At 41.8% G+C, this 20,469-nt stretch overlaps 1 protein-coding gene and 1 long non-coding RNA gene across 11 annotated transcripts in view; both read left to right on the top strand.

The window, feature by feature from the left end:
* The window catches only part of LOC111269399 (LHFPL tetraspan subfamily member 6 protein), an 89,123-nt gene that overhangs the window by 33,702 nt on the left and 34,952 nt on the right, over nucleotides 1–20,469 (top strand). The gene's annotated exons all lie outside the window — the stretch shown is intronic.
* The window catches only part of LOC147752261 (uncharacterized), a 38,239-nt gene that overhangs the window by 4,587 nt on the left and 13,183 nt on the right, over nucleotides 1–20,469 (top strand). The window contains exons 1-3 of one of the 5 annotated variants that reach the window (XR_015314567.1): nucleotides 17,866–18,318; nucleotides 18,905–19,604; nucleotides 20,286–20,435. This is a non-coding gene — a long non-coding RNA (uncharacterized LOC147752261). The other 4 variants (XR_015314566.1, XR_015314569.1, XR_015314570.1 and 1 more) reach the window with 4 other exon arrangements.

Raw genomic sequence — 20,469 nt, 5'->3', positions numbered from 1 at the left:
GAGTTACATTGGATACCTAGTTTGAATCCGAGTTCTAGTGAATTCCATTAATTTCATGTAATTAACGTATGTTTATTATAATAAACTTATAGCATTAGAAACCTTGTTGACATCGCTCTTGATATGATTGTAAACGCAGGGCGTACCTTTAGCTTGCCCCCTACTGACATTCAATGAGCTAGACCCGTCACATCATTTTGTAAAAACAGTAGGACATGTGTGAGCTTCAATGGATCACACTTACGCATTGGAACGAGCCAAGGCAGCTCTCGATGACACCGATTATAACAGTTTATTAGAAAGAAAATACAAAATTCAATATCAATGCAAGAAAGTTGACAAGCTGAGATTATTTGTGGGCTAAACTCAATTAAATAACCCCTTTGGGTTCTTTTTTTAGCAGGACAATGGGTAAACAATATTCGTTTCTTTAGCAGTAAGAGCAATAAACACAGTGTGGACACATTTTATATGATTCTTTATCATGTAATCAAACACCGTACTAGGTGTAAAGAAACTAACCGATTACTATTGTTTCTAAGAAGCGGTGTTCTAGGGAGAGTGTTAGATAGTTTTTGCTTGCGGTTTGCTTCCTCTAAGCTGACAATAAACTATTCCTTTTATACAAACGGGTTTTCGGAATCATTTATTGATATTGCTTCAAGCTCTTCTTAGAGAAATCTTTTTGTCTAAGATCTCCTTAACATACAGATGAGACAGCAAAATAACCGAATCAGGGGGTGCGTATTCTGGGTGGACGCTCGTAGAAATCAAAAACAACTAGCATCTCAATTACTCTTTGTTCAAATCGCAGCCTTGCCAGCTCAGGCCAGTAGGTTTTTGAGAAGGGAAAAAAGAGTTACAGAAGCTGTGGTACCTAGTCACTCAGCCGCCCTATCAGTCTGTTGAGGAAAAACTAACTAGGTTCACCGAGGTTGCTCCTGGCACTTTTTGAAGTAATATCGAAAAGTGGTTCTGAAAACTTGTCCACATAAGGGACAGCTAAGGGCAACTCCGAAGTTTGACAGAGGTGGTCACATAAGCAACTTCTATCCCTTTTGGCTTTTTTTTAATACCTTCATAATTTTTGTCACCGTTTGCCAGCGCTGAAATTTGGGCCAGCAGTGGCTTGGACGTATTTCGTTGTTCACGATTTACTGCGGCAGCGTTTCCACGGAAGGGCATACCAGACACCAAGATCACTTTTTTCTCCGTCTGCCTCTAGGGAAGTATCACAATATATATATGGCTACTCTCATTATTATGAAAGAGATACAATACGGCACACCAGTTTACAGACCCGGAAATCGTTCTTGTGGACACTAGACTTTAATATGCTTCCTTCCAGTCCTACATTAATTGAAGGACCCTGGTCTTACGTTAGGGTAGTTTTCGAAACCAGCTTGCGACGTTTCTCAACAATTAAGTCTTCCCGGCCTGTGATGCTGGACTCCGTTCACCAGTTCGGCATAAGACATCACTTGCGCCGCGGTGGCAAAGCTTGCAAAGCAAACAAAGCCTGTTGTTTTTTTAACGTTTGCCAAAAGTTTCTGAAATATATTTAGTCCTAATTCGTTATCCAGGTCCCACTTTGCGAATACGAGCTCGTAAAATATTTCCGCGTTCTTTTTCGTAGCTGTAAAAAAGCTACGGTTGTAAGTTCCTTTAGGCACTTGAAAAGGAAACGTTTAAAGCTTTTCCGCAAATCCGTGTCAATGGCCTTAAAATACTACCATACGCGGCTTATTTGTGTACGTATCTGTGCGCATCATGTAATACGCGGCCCACTTCGGTAACGTACTCCAACTCCTTGATCCACTTCACTCGGCATACTGCTTGTTTCCGTAGAAAATCAACTCCGCCAAATCCGTCCAAAATGCCGACTAGCACTTTTATCCGTGGCATACTCGTATTAACAGGTACTCACTCCAGCCCTGTATAGCAGTTGTGTATTTATCTCTAAGAGATCATCTTTTATTCATACCCTTTTAGCCACGCTCATCGGGATGCGACCATTGCACAGCCAGTATTTTTGATGTTCTGCAACTCACTGCTCGAAGCTTCTTTGAGGTACCAGAGATTCAAGCTGTAATTGTGGCCGGCTACCGCTTTGACTTGCTGGTGCAATTATGGCCTGCCGCAATACACGAACCTCGTTCTGAGGCTGTTAGACCTCCGGACTAGTTCAACTTGAAAACGACGTGGCCAGAGATCTGCTCCAGCCGTTATAGTGGCCAACCTTATCAAAAGTACGCGAAAAAGTGACTCGGGACGAGCGTCTGCGAGAGTTTTTTTTAAGTCATTTGACCTTTTCCCGCTGGGTCTCCCGGCACTATATGGCAGCGATCATATACTTGTACACATGTAAATGAACATCTTTTAGATAGATGACAGGATTATATTATATTATGTATGTCGAGATTAGTTCCTTATTATTAGAGGAAATTTTCACAGTTTTGAGAAGTCTACTTTTGTAGATCCATATGATTACCGGCTGATTTCTTTTTAACTCGTGATAAGTAAGCCTGGGTAATTGATAACAATAAGCTTGGCCATCAGTGTTGATGGAGCAGTAACCAACCATCAAGGCAAAAAAGAAACCGTGTTGGACTTCTGATTTTGTTATTGAAGCTTGATTGATTCTATTCTTAGAACTTTGGCACGACGCTGTCTAGGTGACCATACCAATTGGCAGAAGCACAGCAAAACAAACGCTGTACAGTTCTTGCTGAAATAAAGAACACGTTTGAAACGTGAAGGCTTTTAATTTAAAGCTCCTAAAATTATTCAGCTAATTACCGCCCGTTTTCCATAAACATTATGATGATTTAAATTAAAATAAAATGAAATAAATCTGTCACTAGTTTGATATATTTAAGGCACAAGAAAGCAAGTGGAACTTGGAAGGAAAGTTTGATGAAGTTACAGCTTACATCAATCGGAAAGGGAAGAGAGTTTGGTCCTTGTAAGGATCTGATGTTGAGCTCGTAAAATTTTACATGCAATCATAGTCAATGTCTATCTAGACAGGGTCAATGCACCTTTTTGGGTATGTGTAAATGAATGGGCAGGAAAACATTTGCAAAATGTCTGTATCTGCGTGCTTTTTTTTTTAAGTAATTCCGCATTGCTGAAACTGCAGGGTACACATAAAGTAATACTCCTATACACCAAAATCTGTGGAAAGAATAATTTAACTATTCCCGAGTGGATACGCAGTTTACGCTAATAATATCCAGACACAGCTCACGTTTTCGCTCTAGTCTTTTAATAAATTAGTCTGCATAGGAAAGGTCCATCCCCGTCATAGCACAGTGGATAACGTGTTTGTTTGTTAAGGTTAAGAACACGCGGGGGTCCAAGCTGGGATCTGGGTATAGACACATCTCGTTTCATGCAGAAAGGAGCCAGCCGACAAAATGTCTATTGTTTTATGTACCGGACGTAAAACACGAAGCATAGGTCAAGCAGTATTTTTTTTTTCATTCATTAGTACTGCACTGAAGGCCCCCCACTTTCCTTATTCTGCGTATGTAGTCGACCGATTTTTATCTTCCTCGTCTATAAACTGTGCTACTCACGATGCACCAAGCAAGAACTAACTATGCCGGTCTACCACCAAAATAGTTCATCATAAAAAAACGAGAAGGTTAAAAGACCAATTTAGGATGTATTGTTTTCTTGTCATTGTTGTTAGTATTATATCGGTAATTGCGTTTACCTAAAATGACGACTGTGACACAAAGTCACCGTAAGTGAAATCGAAATATCAGTACAATAAATACAAAAAAATGATACGATGTGACCGAGATAAGAAAATGAATTCAGCGAGACACGATTCCCAGGTCAAAAGGCAGCTTTCCCTTTCTTTCGATCTGATTCCATTGGAACGCGTGGGAACTTTGTTTTATATGCCGGAGAAAAGTATCTATATACATGTACTAGAGAAACTTACGATAGCCACTAGAGTGGGAGAGATAAGCAGAACTAAAAAGTGTAGTTTTCGTGCCGAGTCAGTGGTATATCTAAGGACAGATATTTGTTTTCGATGTCTGCTTATTGAGCCATAGATCAGGAGGTTAAAAAATGGCTTTCCCACATAAGTATTTAGTTCATCTACACGGGCATATGGCATCAGTCCGTGCCAGCTCATTGATCGATGGACGATAACCTACCCGGAGCTCAGGTTCTGTAATTTGGTCATTTGCGTATACGCCCCGTAACGTCAAATGTATGCGTCAATACCAAGAGACAAAGTAAATCTTAAATCTTTCGCGTGATAGGTCTCTATGTTTAACCGACGTTTAATATATCTCATTGGACCTTTAATCTGGAACGATTTCAAGGCACCACTATATAGATGCTTCTCGAAGACGTTCGCTTACATAGACATATATACATACATAGAATATTGATAATGCCATCGGGTGCATTTAATACGCCTATCGGATTTCGAGAGATATGAACTCTATGTTTAAATTGAAACATCATGACAGTTACCACGTAATATTATTTGTAGGAGAATTATCGAAATTTCATATAATTTATATCTCGCTATATTTTCACGGAGTTCAATAGATATTCCTAGAGGCTAGAATGCTTATTGACGTTTTAGCTTTTACGGGAAATATCTATTGCGGCGCATAAACCTTGTAACAGGCTCTCGTCACCTGTACTGTTGCACCTAAAGTGAGGATGCTGAGCACGGTCATTATGCTGGGGAAATTAACGGGGATATTAGTGAAGTTAAACCCAACACAAGGTAAGACTTAATAAATTTTAATAAATTACTTGAGTTTGAGATCCCGTTTCGAGGCTCTGAGAGTAAGGCGTTAGAAAAATGCTAATTAAAAGCTATATAAGATTAAGTGGTGCGTCTGTTTTTGCACAGTAAATAAACACAGATACTTTAGGCTGATTCTCTCCAAACAAAAGCATATCACATACAGCGGCAAGGAAATCGCCTTATTTGCTACGTCGCTTCACCTAGCTTCATTGTACTTCCTGTCCTGAGCGATCGGCAATAGCATAGGACCGCAAAATTAAACAGTCTCAGTGAAAACCTCATCAGTAAATAATGTACGTCCAAGATTGCAATCAATATATGACCGAACACTCTCTGGGAAATAGATAGCATTGAATACAATGGGTCCACCGTCTAATGCAACACCTATTAAACAATCTGAAACGGCCAGCGAAGGACTCCGCCTTATAACGCTTGGAAATAGGCCTTTTAGGAACAACGTTTTGTAGGGTGCCCTTGAAAAGCCGAATCCATTTAGAACCAAGAATACACAGTGGGCCCGCTTTGCCAATCAAGGTTTTGCCGGTGCACTGTATTTGTCCAACTCTTATTATCTAAAGTTCAATCTACATGTGTTTTATGATCGCGCGTTTATCACTGTTATACTGTAAACGTCGGCACGATCGAAGTTCTTCCACTCACGCAGTTCTACTGATTCGGAGTACCAGCTGACTTGATACTTAGCTGTAGTTCTAGTTACTTAAAGACGGTAAAAAATCAAGAGAACAGTTGCACGCTGTTCGCTCCTTGGCTGCGCATTACAGGGAGACATCGACTAGTGCCCTGACAACGTATCGCAAAGTTACTGAAATAGGAAAGGATTGAGCACCTCGATTAGAAATTCAAAGAAAATATTTATCGCTGCTTATTAATCTAGTCTTTCATAATTGAGTAAGATAGATATGTATATATGCAGGGTATTACTAAAAAATCTGTGCGTTCTTTAATGGATTATAACATTTTTAATAGTTTTTTTTTTTCTCTACAAGGTGTAATTAGTTGTAAAAGGTGAGTAGGCAAATATTAATTTTTTATTAACGAAATATTAGACAGAAGTGCAAAGACAACGTTTCAGGTAGTTTGAGGCAAGTCCTACTAGGCAGTAATTAATTTTTCTTATCAAAACACCTATAAAATGAAGCCTACTTCGAAAAGTGACGACACTAGAAGATTTAAAAGGCAAGGACGCGTCATTGGATTAATTAAACTGTGTTAAAGGTCATGAATCGACAGCCAGAGCGTCAGCTGCTGGGACGTGTTTTGTTTGGCACGAAGTCCACACTCTGGCAGAAGGTAGCATTAGCTCTTTCATATGTAAATTACAAGCCTTTAGCGCGTCCTTCTTTTATCTATCTGTACGTGTTGTGCTAAGGATTTCCTATGACAGAACGAAAAATACAAGTACCTTTTTTTAACGAAAATTGCAGCTAAAGCGTACCGAAGTGTGCGCTGTTGTTTCGCTTATGATTGACTCGAGCAGAAAAGAACACTGACAAGCTTATGTCAACCATGTATCCCCAGTGCTCAGCGCCTTGCTACGAGCTACAATGGTGCAATGGATAAAACACTTGGAAAAATAAAAATCTTGTACCTGAAGAGCTTTAGAGACACGAACAATTCAAGCAGTGAAAAATTAAAATCTTTTAGTTAGTAGATAGCAAAGAATTGTTATAGAGTAAAAAAATTTCCCTTTGATGCTGAACCACGTTTGTCGTCCTTCTTCAATTTCGGTTTAACTGAAGTTCTATAGTACGATGTTCGCCAAATTATTCCAAATCGAAATAAGTTGATAGGTTCGAGTTATTATCATTAGAACAATACTTAGACAAATTAGGGATAGATTTTGTGACGGAAGTTCAATGGCACTCGTCCGCCGTTCGACGTAGAAACTTGACCTTTTTTGTATATATGAAGCTTTTTCATTCTGTGAAACGGAATGATTTCGATGAAGCGAGCATACAACAGTAAAAGTAGAAAATGTTATTTATAACTTAGTGAAACAGAGAACTCGCGCCTTCAAGGGCCTACCACAAACGGAATGATCTAAAAGTCCACTTTGGCAAAAAATAAATACTCCAAAGGTCCAAATACCCAATTTGACTAGAGTTAGTAGATGTTTAAGGCTATTGTGATAATGCGTTCATTACCAACTTGCCTGCTGGAAATAACTATTTAGCCGACTTGAGCGGGCAGAGGCTGTCTGATCTGGTTGTAGCTATAGAGCAGTGAAAGGGTGCTCTCGTCCCGTTTTTGCTCAGATTCAAACACGGATATTGTGTCGTATAGACGGATTACTTATCATCATTTCCCCTCCATCCCTACACACTATGTCTGTCTCAATGTCATAGTGCTATTTACTTCTTCATTCAACCGCAGAGCGACAGCTTGGGAAAAGTCAACGGACAAAGGCGGCCAAGTAAAACGCAGCTATTGTCACTCCCTTTCCAACTTCCGAATCACAATTCGATCAGCTGCGTTTCACACGTTATTACCTGCGTTTGGTTAAGCTCGCCTCAGAAAAGGTTGCTAAGGCTAGCAGAAAACGCTTTAGCCTCGGTGCGTGGTAACTCCTAAGATGGCGTCTGTGTGTACTCAACTCTAGCGTGTTACATAAATTTAATGGTCTCTAATAGCTCGGTTTCTTCAGTTAAACAGTTGTTCTCGTCCACCCCCACTACTATTTCTGTTGCTCACCCGCAGCTTCTGTGCAGAGCGACCTATCTCTTCAGCGTACGGCGGTTGGCTTTGGTCGCTAAGCTATTTCTTGAAAACACCAAGTCAATGAGAAGAAAAGGCTTTCTCGCAGCAGGGCTCATGCAGTAACAACAGTGACAGCAAGACGACGAGCAATTCAAAACGCGCAATTTGAATTGAGAGAAGGAACAGGCAGATAAGTAGGATGAAAAAAGACCATAGGTGCAAAAACGTTGCTTTTGTGGAGAAGGAAGCGTGAAGCAGGCAAACGAATCGAATTAATCGGAGCCCAAAAAAAAGAAAGGCAGAGGGCAAACTTGTTAATTTTCTTAACATTATCGCGTTTTCAGTGTTTCATAATGGCAACGGTAGCTCCTAGTGGTGCTGTAGGTTTTTTGTGTCGATGTTCCTTCCTTTCCCGCGCTCGCCTGTTTACCTGCCTGCCAGCCTTGCTAGGCGACGGAAGCAGAATGAGAGTGCAAGCAAAAGGGGGAGAACTTCAGGGGCTCTCTTTCCTGTGTTTGCTGCTGGATATTCGTTTTGTATCCTCCAACAGAGAGAGAGAGAGAGAGAGAGAGAGAGAGAGAGAGAGAGAGAGAGAGAGAGAGAGAGAGAGAGAGAGGCGGCTGATTGGTCTTGTCTATCTGCGTAGCCCCCATCAAGCTCTCCCGACTTCGCGTACCCTATTTTCAGCAGTCATCACGCCATCGTCCTCCTAAATCCCCTGCTCCACTAATTCTTCCCGTTTTTTTTTTATCCCTTTTGTCGCTGTATTTTTATTATCGCTCTCCCTTGTGTTTAGTGAAACTCTTACTTTCGTACTGCCGCCGCTGCCACTGCCATCGCCATCCGGAGTTTCTCTGTTCATATCCAGTCAGTGGCTCCTCGTGTGTGATTTCCCATTCACCGACGCGCAAGCAGCAGCAGCCTAAGACGCGCGGTGCCCTTAAGCTCAAACTAGCTTGGTAATGCAGCACTGCAAAACAACGTTCGGATTGTCCAGCCTTGCGCTATCCTATCTCGTCATGCGGAACGAATGGGCCATCGCAAAGCGGTGGCCGTGGCACTAGCAGAAGCATACAACCAGCGGTCATTATCTCGTGTTACTGCTGCTTCCCGCCTACAAGCTCGCGTGTTCCGCTTCTGGCGTGCCGTCGTCAAGAAAAGTCATGAAATGCTGTTACCATTGTCGACAACGTCTGTCATTGTTCAGGATGTTCTGCTATTCGAGGGGCAAAAACAGCCGTGCGGCCATAGCACGAAGGCACTACCAACCTGACTGATTACGGCTTATGTCTTAGACCATACGAGGGCTCTCTTTTGTCCCCCAGAATTTCCCATGCAAGTACGTGTCAATGGGTTTGTGGATGTAGAATTATGTACATATATATTCACAGCGGGTCACATTAACGTGTGTCCATACCCATATAACGTAACCTACTTCAGTGCACTCAAATCTGTAATTTAGTGTATGTTTGTAGCTACGTGAATGCGCGCTATGTGGCATCGAGGTTAGCTCTTCTGTTGTTCTGTCTTGTCAGCTACTGAGCAAAGACTGAGGTTCTTCTAACAAATACAGGAACTGTGCCCATAGACACTATTTGGTCAATAGCCATAACAACTTCGCTAGCCGTTTCTATAGAGATAGTGAAACTGATGTGCTGCTGTATGCTAATGGCAATGAAAAACGGTTCATTTAAGGAATACATTATTCCAGTTTTTTTTTTTTGCCGTAGAGTAAACGTGTGCATGGAAGCGAGCGGAAATAGTCGGGATTATAGAATATAATATAAACATGTATGCCCAGTGTACAGACAGGTATGCTAGCAAAGCTCTAAATCCAGCTTTTTATGTATCTACGCTTTAACACATCCCGGCACTCTGTTCTATAAAAATACGTATGAAGTAAATGCTCCTTCATTCAAGATGTAGCAAACCGTTTAAACGACAGTTTCAAAATGCAGGCATCAACGATAATAGTATGTAGCCTCAAAATTGGCCACATTTACCAGATTTTTCCAAAAGAGAAGTATAGTCCTGTCAGTAAATTGTTTTTTTTTTTTTTTTTTTTTTCTGTTTCTATTCATGTGGTTCTATTCAAAATAACGCTTAGCGTGTTTACGATTGTTTCCGCAGCGTGAGACGACAAATTCTTGTCACGGAATTTTCTCTGGATTACCCGCCACTCAGTGAATTAACTCGGATAATTAATAAATGAATTAAGCGGCCATAGAAAATCAACAAACACAAACATCTTTACTTGTTTCTTTCAGTATTATTTAATCGACAACACAGTGTTGAAATTGTTACTTACATTGCCGAAATGACAATGTGCACTCAAACCCCATACGATTTGGCGCTTATAATACTCGTCCACCGACTGGCAGATAGATACCTTTCTAAGATGAGGATATGGATTGTTGTACAAACGGCCGTAAGACGACAAAGGTCATTTTAAGATGAAACGGACTCGAGAGCCATCTCGTAGACGAATTAGACAGACTGAATCGTATAGAACAGACGACCATTGCGGATTCCTCTTCTCTATCATATTAGTCATTCAGTGAAATTTACCCAGTTTTTTTTTTTAGTGGCGATGCTGTCCTATTGTTGCAACTGGAACCAGTCCTAAGAGTAGGCCCTTGAACAATAGAATTATAGAACTGCATCAAACAGTGAGTGATATTGTGTGGAAGAAGCTCCAATATTTCTAAAAAGCTCTACAAAAATGACGATTACGAATAATCGACTGGTCCAAAAAGGCCCAAGCGAATTCCTACAGGATACGTTAATCTCGGCACTAATTAGTCAGTAAATTTAATTATTACTTGCCAGTTACGTTCCGAAAGTTCTTTCTCACTCAAAATGTCTACACTTTGTAGAGCTAAAGGTTTTCCGCTTCCGGAATAGCTGGGCCTGTAGGTAAACGATATAAGCAAAAAAATTTCTTGATTTAATTTATTTGCTCCGGTTAGTTTTATAGTTAGTGGATACTCATACTTGACCTGCTTTGGACGATTTATTTGGAAACATTGGTTTTTTTTTTTATAATTTGCACGGACTATAATAGCAGACTTTGCACTTTATAAAACAAAAATAATAATTATAGACATGTTGCAATGTGTTAGACTGTTCTGTATTCCTCTTATATTGGCTCTGTAGTATTGGCTTGTCGAACAACTATTAAAAAATGTCAGAGCCGAAGTGGAAAGGGTGTTTCCCGTATTTGAAAGTATCGTTCCTAACCTGAAGACGCGCTATTTGGATCGATGACCTTCTGCCGTTTTTCCGGTAACACTGTAAAACTTGTGTCACTTCCAAGTGATTTTTGCATTTTTTTGCCGAAGCTGAAGGAAGTTCTGCAAATGATGATAGTCTGGCGATGTAAGGTCCGGTCTATACGACGGATGCATCAAAATTCTATACCCATTTCTGTTCATTAAACATTTTTTCAATAGTTTCTTGGTTGTTGACAGTAAAGGTCATATCATAGCGGGCAATTCCTTTCCAACTTCACCGAATACATCGTTTTACATTTGGCTCTGCCACAGATTATGAAGCGCTGTATGATTTGCACATTATTGTAATATCTGATCTATTTTTCATCATCTGTAATCAAGCGCCTCAGATTCTGTTGCGTTTCTGTACGACCGGGTGAATTAGTTTCCGTCGGTTCGTGTAGCATGTAAATATCGAACTTATTTTTGCGGTCAACTTTCTTTTTGGTGGTTAATTTTTAGTTATTTGGCACTAACTTATTGGTCTCACTCAGCTTCCGCCATGATTTCATGGACTATTTTCATAATTACTCGAATATTACGAGATGCATCCCTCATATCAGAACGAACCTTCGGGCCGTTGTTTTCGACAATGCACCTTCACCCTGTACCCAACACATTTGTTTACGGATCTTGGCAGCATATGTGTCGTTATCGAATTAATATCGCAACATATAACGTATTTTTGTATAGATTTCACTCATTGCCAAGGCGCTTTATGTTAAGCCTAAATAAATATTAAATGCTAGCTTTCAAATGGCGGCTAACGCCGAGTCGATATAACTCGTATAATTTGATATGTGATTTTAAAGCCATCTAGCTGGAAAAACAACCCGGGGAAAAAACCGTGCACAATCTAAGACGGTTGTCCAGAACCCTTAAGTACGGGACATCTACTAAATTAGCACGAAGCAGGTAGCTACATGGAATTAAATAGGCCCACCTAATGTGCCCTTTAAGTCCGTTTGGCTCTCATGACAGTGTATTCGTAATATTTAGTTTGAAAGTATACTTCTAGGAACAGTTTTTGTCTCCTCCCTTAGTTTTTTTCCAGAATATCTTAAGATACTATAAGTAAGAAGTAGGCGATTAAAATTTTTTTTACTAGCCAATCGTTGGCCTGAAATCCTTTACAACTTCTGCTTGATACCTAGCTAAGCTAAAGGATAAACAGGAACGCTATCGCGAACTACGTATACAGACCTGAACTTTTAAACACCTAAAAACAGTCTTTGTGCTTATCATGTACTGTCCGTCTATGACTAACCTTGAAAGGTTTAGCGGCACAATACGGTGGTCTGTCTGGCGTTTACATACCTAAAATGGATCCCGGGAACTTCGTCAATGTTCACGACAGACTCGATAAGGTATCTCCAGCGAATTGATCTATGCACGCTCGAGTTACTTCGATAATCTCTCGTGGGTAGCATCTGTTTACAGTAATCCATTAAATTTATTTAATTTAAAAAAATCGCGATTATTAACCAGTTCGCTAGCCTGTCTACTGCATTTGCAGGACCCGATAGGCAAGAAAGTATTTCAAATTTTTCACAAAAAAAGGCTTTCCGGGTGGCAGGGCTTTAATTTTCCAGATTTTGACAAAACTTCTGTTAGAAATCGTTTTGTACTTGGTTATCTATAGTTTATAAAAGTTGGAGATAATCCAATCTAAAAGTCAGAGGAAGGCTCAGACTCTGAACAGCCTTTGTCATAGAGCCCGTTTTGGTGTGGGAGGGGGGGACGATTAGCACAACCATCCCCTCAAGCATTATTCACATGCTTGAAGCCGAAGGCGGCGCAATGTCTACTTCACGATAATTATCTCAACTTTATGTTGATTTATTACGAGAGTATGCAGCCGCAAACAAGTCTGTCCATCAATCTATAATTCCAAGTGATGCGAAAGACTGCGACTCTTGCTACTGCTGCTGCTGCGTCCATGAGGACCCCGTTTGCATAGGGGTGACAAAATTCAGCGCATAGTACCTCGTATCCCTTAAGCGTAGATGACTCCCGGCGCCAAACCTTTTTAGATACTTGCGCTTAGAGCTGAATGAAGTACTTTCAATGAAAATAATGCTTATGAGAACATGCGTTTCCAATAGACGATGTATACTTTGGGAGTGGTTTTGGGAGTGGTGTATATTGCAAGCTGCGACTCATATTCAGCCTCTCTGAAGATTTAGCATTAGAGCCTAAGCCAAAAGTGTGCGCAGGCGCATCCCCGTGACAGCTTTCTGAAAAACGTATTTGTAAAATAATACTGGGAACACCTTGTGGTCTGGGTTCAAACCCGAACATGGGCAGACTGCGTTTTATGTTTGGAACCAACCGCCGGATGGTATGTCTAACGGCGATACCGGGCATGAAACACGAAACATTGACGTATACGTTTTCCTTCTTTTTAATACGAAAAGATCATATATACCATTGTTGTCAGGGTTACGCACGAGGATCAGGCAATAATTAGTATAGAAAAGGCTTACACTTGAAAGTGGTTGTAAAGCTCTTTTACCATCAGGCAGAATATGTTCATGATTCAATTGACGGAGTCGTAGCAAACGTTTGCCGCTTCTACAGTTAGCTTGCGGAGCAGGTCCATTACGAGTCAATAGTAATGACAGAACGCTTCCTTTTTGCTAATGATTATCGAACATTAGCTCGATTCAGCGCCGTAGAACGTACGAAGTGGCCGACTACTGATTGGCCCCATCGGAGGCAATACTAGGTCAGTTCGCGCCCATCTATCGTGTGTCACTTAATCCTGTTTGTTCTTTCCTTTTGATCGAACGAGGCGATCTGCGCTCGATCTAGATGCGGCGACTCGGTCTCTGTCTCCCTTTTAAAGTTTCACCATTTCGAATGATGATACATCACCTAGCTGGCTGATGCCATCATGATGGCTGCGCCTATGTGATTTTCGCCAGCTTCTTGTCCATCATCTCCTCCACGAAACTGCTCGCGACTAAGGAAATGACTGGTAAAACTCGATGACCTTGTTTGGCCATTAGTAGAAACCTCACCGTATTTAGAAAATAGGCAAACTATATAGATCTATGACTGTTTTATGCCTATGGATTGTCGAATCCAACGGCCCCTTGATCTGCGAAACGTATCTACAGAGCAAACACATTCGTACATTTGTAAAATTCACAATAGCGGATCCTCGTTAGCGTTTGTTAGCATGTGTTTGCCTCGTTGACGAACTCTAGCAACACTAAACGCATGCTAAAGCCATGAACTAAAAATGTCGAATGGTGGGAAATTTGCGGCATCGTATCATCGTATCGGTTAAGTATCAATTGAGCATAGAAACGATAAATTTTCGAAAATCTGCTATGTTCGATCATCGCAATTCTGATGGCACATTAAATTATGCTACGCCCGTGTTATGCTGGCATTGGTGGAATGAGTAATAGACAATGTGAATCAAAGCCTGAGTGTTTGAATGATATAAAGTAGAGATGCAAACATTTATTTTAATTTTTATAACATTTTTTTTGCGAATTGGCTAAAGTACCTGCGCGCGTGAGCACCTATCTTCATTTTTTGGTTTTATCGACTTCAACATGCACCCGATGGCGCCAGTTGCGTTCATGATAAATGCATAGTATATACATGAATACTACACTGAAGTGGAATTCATTCGGTGTCTTCAAATGCGACGTGGTGGTGGTTTCAGCGCTGCTTCGATCGATCCGTCCGACCGCAATTAGGTGCTGCCCGCAAATATGTCCCGGTATCTACTTATCGTTTATCCGTTTATGTTTTGACGAGAGCTAACACATAGCTTCTATTTTAAATAATGGTCATGAATGACAAGGAGCGAAGGTTCAATTCAGGATAGTATCTTCGTCCCATATAACAATGTAGGAACGACAGGCCGAATTGTACTAGATATGTTTGTACGTGTATGTAGAGTAGCAACTTGTACAGCGGCTACTGAGATAGTCTCTACTTTTGTGAGCAATAATTTATCCGTCGACATATCTTCTCTTCTGTATCGCCAAAAGCGGAACGACAGCTGGGTTGGTCGACGCCATCCACCGTCACAGTGGCCACCAAGTGTGGAAATAAGCCAGCCACTAAGCCAGCCATGTGGAGCGTCTGCGACCTGCCGAAGGAGAGCATCTTCTGCTGTTAAGCCGACTCTGCGCACGTCTCCGAAAAGTTACTGTCCAGCCGAAAACCAAACAAGACGGGTAAAGTAACAACCAGTGAAACAGAGCGTGATGCAGCTACACTTGACGACAACAGTTGGGTCAAGTCCGACCAAGCCTCGACTGTACCAGCGAAAGCAGACTAAACTTTGTTTATTCTAAGACAGAGAGACGAGCTGGACAGAGGGCGGGGAATTAGAAGCGTGTCGGGGAAGAGGAAGACAGGGATGTGGAGGAGAATGATGTAGCATCGTGGAGGAAAAAGCTCATAAAGTAAAAAGGTGAGGACGGACAAGAAACTGTACAAGAATGTGGTGGCCTAGGAAAGGAACAGAAGGAGAAAAGGAGGGAGATCGAGAACAGGGTACTTCATGCCTGTGGGTGGTTGCTTCTGCTGGAAGCTCTAAGACTCTTCGTGGCTAGCTGCTGAATAAGTAGGTGCATGTTATGGCTTCTGGTACCAGGATAAGTGCGGGGGTGAGTCGAGTCCTACTACTTTAGCCGTTGCTCGTTCTGGGTGTTGGTTAGACGGGACAACATGTTAATTATTCAGTACGATGGCGGCGATAGCAGCAACAGAAAACTGAGAGAAGATTCTTCTGTTCGTGGAAGACACAACAGCCCACGAGTATGCAGTAAGCGAGGAAAGCGGTCGAGATGGGATAGCACAAAAAGCACAGGCACACGACTACACGAAAGACTAAAAGGATAAGGGATGGAAACGTTGGCCTGCGTGAACTGTATGGTTCCGCAGAAAGGCATTGCTTCGCGGCGGTAGACTGCTGGACAACGACGCTTGAGTGAGTCCCTATGCGACTGAATGAGTGAACGAGGGGCGTAGGGTCTGTTCCCTTAAGTGGGTAGGGGGCGAACTGTAACGACAGCGGCTGCAGCGGGTTTAAGACGACTTGAAACAACGACAACAACAATAGCAATTTTAGGAGCACAACGAGACAACATCGGTGGCGACAATTGGCGACTGACAATCTTCATGATTATCAAAAAAAGAATCATATTTACTTTGCTTATGATTTGTAAAGATCTATAGCAAAAAAGACAGATTCCAAGATATGGAATTCGACTGCCCAGGTGTATTTGCGCTGCCTCTCTTGTAAAGATGATTTATTAAAGGCTTGGATTGTTTATTAAATGCATTTTATTATTAGCCAGCGTCGTCCTTGTCTTATGCATCCATAGATACGCAACCGAACAAAACGAGCATATAAATCTGAAAAATCGAAAAGAGATGGCTTCATTATGACAAATTGGCAACACTTACCTATTTGATTCGGAGAACAACATAGCCTTATACAAATTTGGCTTTCATATTTGCGGGGAAAAAGCATAAATAGCCCACGGACATTGTAGCAAGGGTTGAATTAAAATAATATTCTCGTCGATTGAAAAATGAAGTTGCAAAAAAACACGCCCCATTGTCGGCTTTCTGTTAAAAAACAATCGGAGCAAAGTACTGCAAACTTTTATAAACCAATTATCACGTATTCACGGTAAAGCTGAGCCCTTAGCTTTTAAAGCCAAAAAGGTACCTTCAACGGTATTCAACATATGTTCGCCAAATGCCCTCCCAGGCCGTTAAAAATGTCGTAGCTAATTATTTTTAAAATAAATTTCCACATTTGCGTTTCGGACTACACTTTCAAGCCAAATCTGTATATGTATCCATTCTTCATGCAGCGTTAGAGGATTCTATCATCTTGACGCACTAAGGGTATGGTATGAAGATAGGGAACGCCAAAGAGAAGCTGTAATTTATACCGAGGAAGTATGTAGAATTCCGTTGACTGTCGCACACTGACTTGCGTAGTCTTTTATCAAGACTCTAAGTATATTTCTTGTCGGGTGAAAACTTTTAATTTAGATTTGCGGCGGCCACATAGTTCTAAGCTAAGTGAGGTTTCATCTTATGCTGAAAGGCTATTTCAACACAAACTGAAACAGGCTTGTAATACGTTTTCGTTGAACACATAGACATGTTATGGTCGAGCGTACTAGTGCACAACGGCTAGATTAAGCAATAGGGCATTAACTCCCTAATCAGTTATGGACGCCTATAGCGTAGCCAAGCTGAAATGGGCTGTGAATAATTTTTATGAATACATAATAGCACAATTAACAAGTACTGTTAAATTGCTTAAAAAGAATCTAAAGCCTAATTTCAGAAAACGACACTAATATAACTCTAGCGAAACAAATAACAATAATAATAATCGTTTTTATTCTTCTGGTTGTGTGTAATTCCAGCGATAAAACGATCTCGTGCAAGGAGTTCCCCTATAGTCCTTCATTTGTGACACACCATGGCCATTTGCTTTTTGTGACGTCCTCTATTGCCGATTAGCCCATACATTCATGGCCCCCTTCCCTATTTTTGCCAAGCTCTCAGTTGCCCGAAGAGCCACTCAAGCAATTTAATTGGATTCGTCTTGCACAGTGGTTGTCGTTCCTGTCGTGTACCTTAACGCCGACGCTCATTCAGTTGCCATGCGCCGAAAGGCAGCCAACACCACTTCCCTTTTCCTGTCTTTCTTTTATTCATTCCCTCTATTACGCTCTCATGTAGGTTCTCTTCCTTTCTCTATATAATAGAGGTAAAATGGTGCTTTCCTCGCTTCGATTCCTGTTCTTCGCCTAACTTGAAGTCGTAACAGCGGTCTTGTATCTGTAATAGAAGTAGCGGCGATAACGGTGGCGGCGACAATCGTGACGCAAAGAATTGGTTGTTTGTTTGAACGAACCTGCACGGTCGTACAAGGGTACCCGAAAGCTCGATCGCTTTGTGGCTGTTTTTCCCTTTCTTCTTTCCTTGATACCTTCCAGGCTCGTCACTGGGCCCTTCTTCTCCCCTCGTCCTCCTTTCTCGTCAGTCAGTTATCCGTCCATTCGTTCGCTCCCCCGGTGATAGGTAAGTTGGCTGGCCAGTTGACGTGTAGAATGCAACGAGGGCCTAACCCAATTTATCAGTGCGAGCAGCACAACGGCCTTACTTGCGGGCCTTGTGCCCTACTTACGGGTGCTCTGCTTCTATCGCGTATTTTGCTTTTCTTTATGGCTTGCCTGAGGTGAAAAACACGTGTCTTCTGCTTTGCTTCGTCGTGTACAGGACTTCAAATCTGGAGTCGTATTTCTGCTGCTGGATGTTACGAAACCCCTAGGGTTGGTTGGCTTGTCATCTTTCTTGTTTTCCCTCCAAAAACCACTAGCAGAGGCCCGTGCGACAAGGAAGTGCATAACAGCAGTGATAGCCGTAATGGCAACCACAAACATCAGTAATTTCGGCTCGCTGCTGGCCCTTTACCCTTTTTCGTTCATTCACGTCGTCAATCCTATAACTGTCGGATTCTCGACGCTGCCAATCCCATAGGTTAGAGCCTAGAACCTTAAGTGTATGTTATTTAGTACTAAATCATTGTCTGGCAGTAAAACGTCCTCCTATCAGGATACATGTTTGCGTGTGCAAATATATGTATATAATGAAGCGGATGAGTAAGTCATCTCCATTTTTTGCGTATTATACTAGTTTCAAGCAATAATTAAATATTTAAAACTGGGTATAATCATAGGAAGCTAGAAATGACTCTTTTAACCGTAACATAATACTCGCATTTGTCGGCTTACCAATGATCCGTACCGTAGATACAATAACATATCATTTATTATTGAATAAATATATGCAATAAAAAAGAAGGAATATAAAATCGTGAGAAATATTTATTCTTTATTATAAAAAGCTGAAAACTAATTCCAATAGCAATGTCAAAAAGAGCTTATTACGTGAGTTATTCTTATTATATATATGATCACCTTCAATGGATGAAGCAACTTCGATAACAAGCCAGGCCTATTTTGTATGTATGATTATTTCTCAGCCTGGCTCTTTGGTTAGTCATCAACTGGGCGTTGAGCCATTAAGACAAGAGTTAAACAACTGACGAGCAACTTAAAATTAGTTTTATTATTAGATTGGACCTGCTGATTCGTTCAATCTTCCCTGCTCTAAAGGCTCAGTACCGCTTCGCTCGTCTATTGAAACCTTCTCGAAGTTTCGCAGACTCTTTGTTTAACGACACCGTCGGCCGCGTTCCATTGGTTTACCCATTATCATCGGTGCCAGCCTGCACAGAGACGTAAAACTGGTAAATACGTCATTTAGGAGGTGAACGAGCGTTCGTTGTATCTGCTTACATTAGCCGTGTCGACCAGTAAAACGGTGACGTTTCTGCCACCAACGGCTCATGTGCTCACTGCAGTAGTAACAGCAGCGATGGTGGTAGGGTCAAAGGCAAACAGCAGATCAGGTCAACTGGAAGGCCTGCTCGACTAGGTTTGGCGTACATGGTAGCAGCAGCAGTAACCTAAGCAAATCGGTAAGCACGACGAAAAGCGGCTCCCCGTTGGGTTTAGCGGTCCCTTCTCATAACAACAGCAGCAGCAAATGGCCAACATGTGGTAGACGCGATGTTGGTGAGCGACGACGGCTGCTGGTAGCAAAACCAGCGACGTGCCAAGGGTACCAGCCAGTTAGCCAGAGCGAATTGCCCCGCCTATTCCCTTGGCTTTTAAAGGTCCCCTTGCACCAAGAGCCTTCACTGACTCGATGACGACCAGGCAACGAGAACCCTCTGCGACATTCGACGGCGTTTCTAACAGGCTCGTTCCCTTTTACCCGTCGCTTTTCGAACCACAATTTTTAACCCAAAATTTATTGAACTCGCGGATCTGCTCTGTATAGGTTTCCGCAGTATCGAAGTCTATGTCTATATGACGTATACTGCATTAAATGTCTTCGTGAGTCCTTGTCGTTGAAGTGTACCTCGGTCAAGGACCGACATAGTGTAGAAACAGCCAAGGAACGAGTAATTTTCATGGCGGCACTGGCCTCGAGCTGAAAGTCCCTTTTGACAGAGTAAGGGACAATTTAAGGTGGATTAGAGTGCAACGTGTTGTCTCTCGATGCTGGCATGTTGTTTGCCAGTTTAAGCTCTGACCGCCTTAGAAGAGCCTGCACATGACCATTTTCATCTCTGCATCGCAAGCAGCTCTCGAGGATTTGCGCATCAAGTAAAATCACGGAGCTTAACTTTCGAAAAGAGTGTAGTAAGCAATTCAACTGGGTCTTTTGGGTTCGAACAGCTACGATTGGTCAGCGAGGAGGCGCAGAGAGAAAAAACAACCGGCGTCATGGCTCGTTTAACAGTCGCCCACCCTTTCGCACTTGGCGGTCTGCTACTAAGAAAGGTTTTGCGATTTACAAAAATTATCTTCATGAGTCGATTCACTGAACCAAACCTCTGCAGCCTTCCTAAACCCTCCAAGCGCTGTCTCTAACAGGCAACTTATTCAATACCTCTCCGTGTACGTGGCTACCCTAATCGCTAATGGCTTCTTCGTGCACCAGCTTCTATATCTACGTAACAAAAGAACTACCTATTGCTTGTCGCTGCCGCTGTTATGACTGGGCATATAGTTGAGCAACGAATGGTAAGAACGCAGGTAAGGTTAAGAACAAGCACAC

This window comes from Varroa jacobsoni, unplaced genomic scaffold (genome assembly GCF_002532875.2).
Source record: "Varroa jacobsoni isolate VJ856 unplaced genomic scaffold, vjacob_1.0 scaffold_1383, whole genome shotgun sequence".
NCBI lineage: Eukaryota > Metazoa > Arthropoda > Arachnida > Mesostigmata > Varroidae > Varroa > Varroa jacobsoni.
Note: the sequence above shows the minus strand (reverse complement) of the source record. Positions and strands in the feature narration are given on the sequence as shown.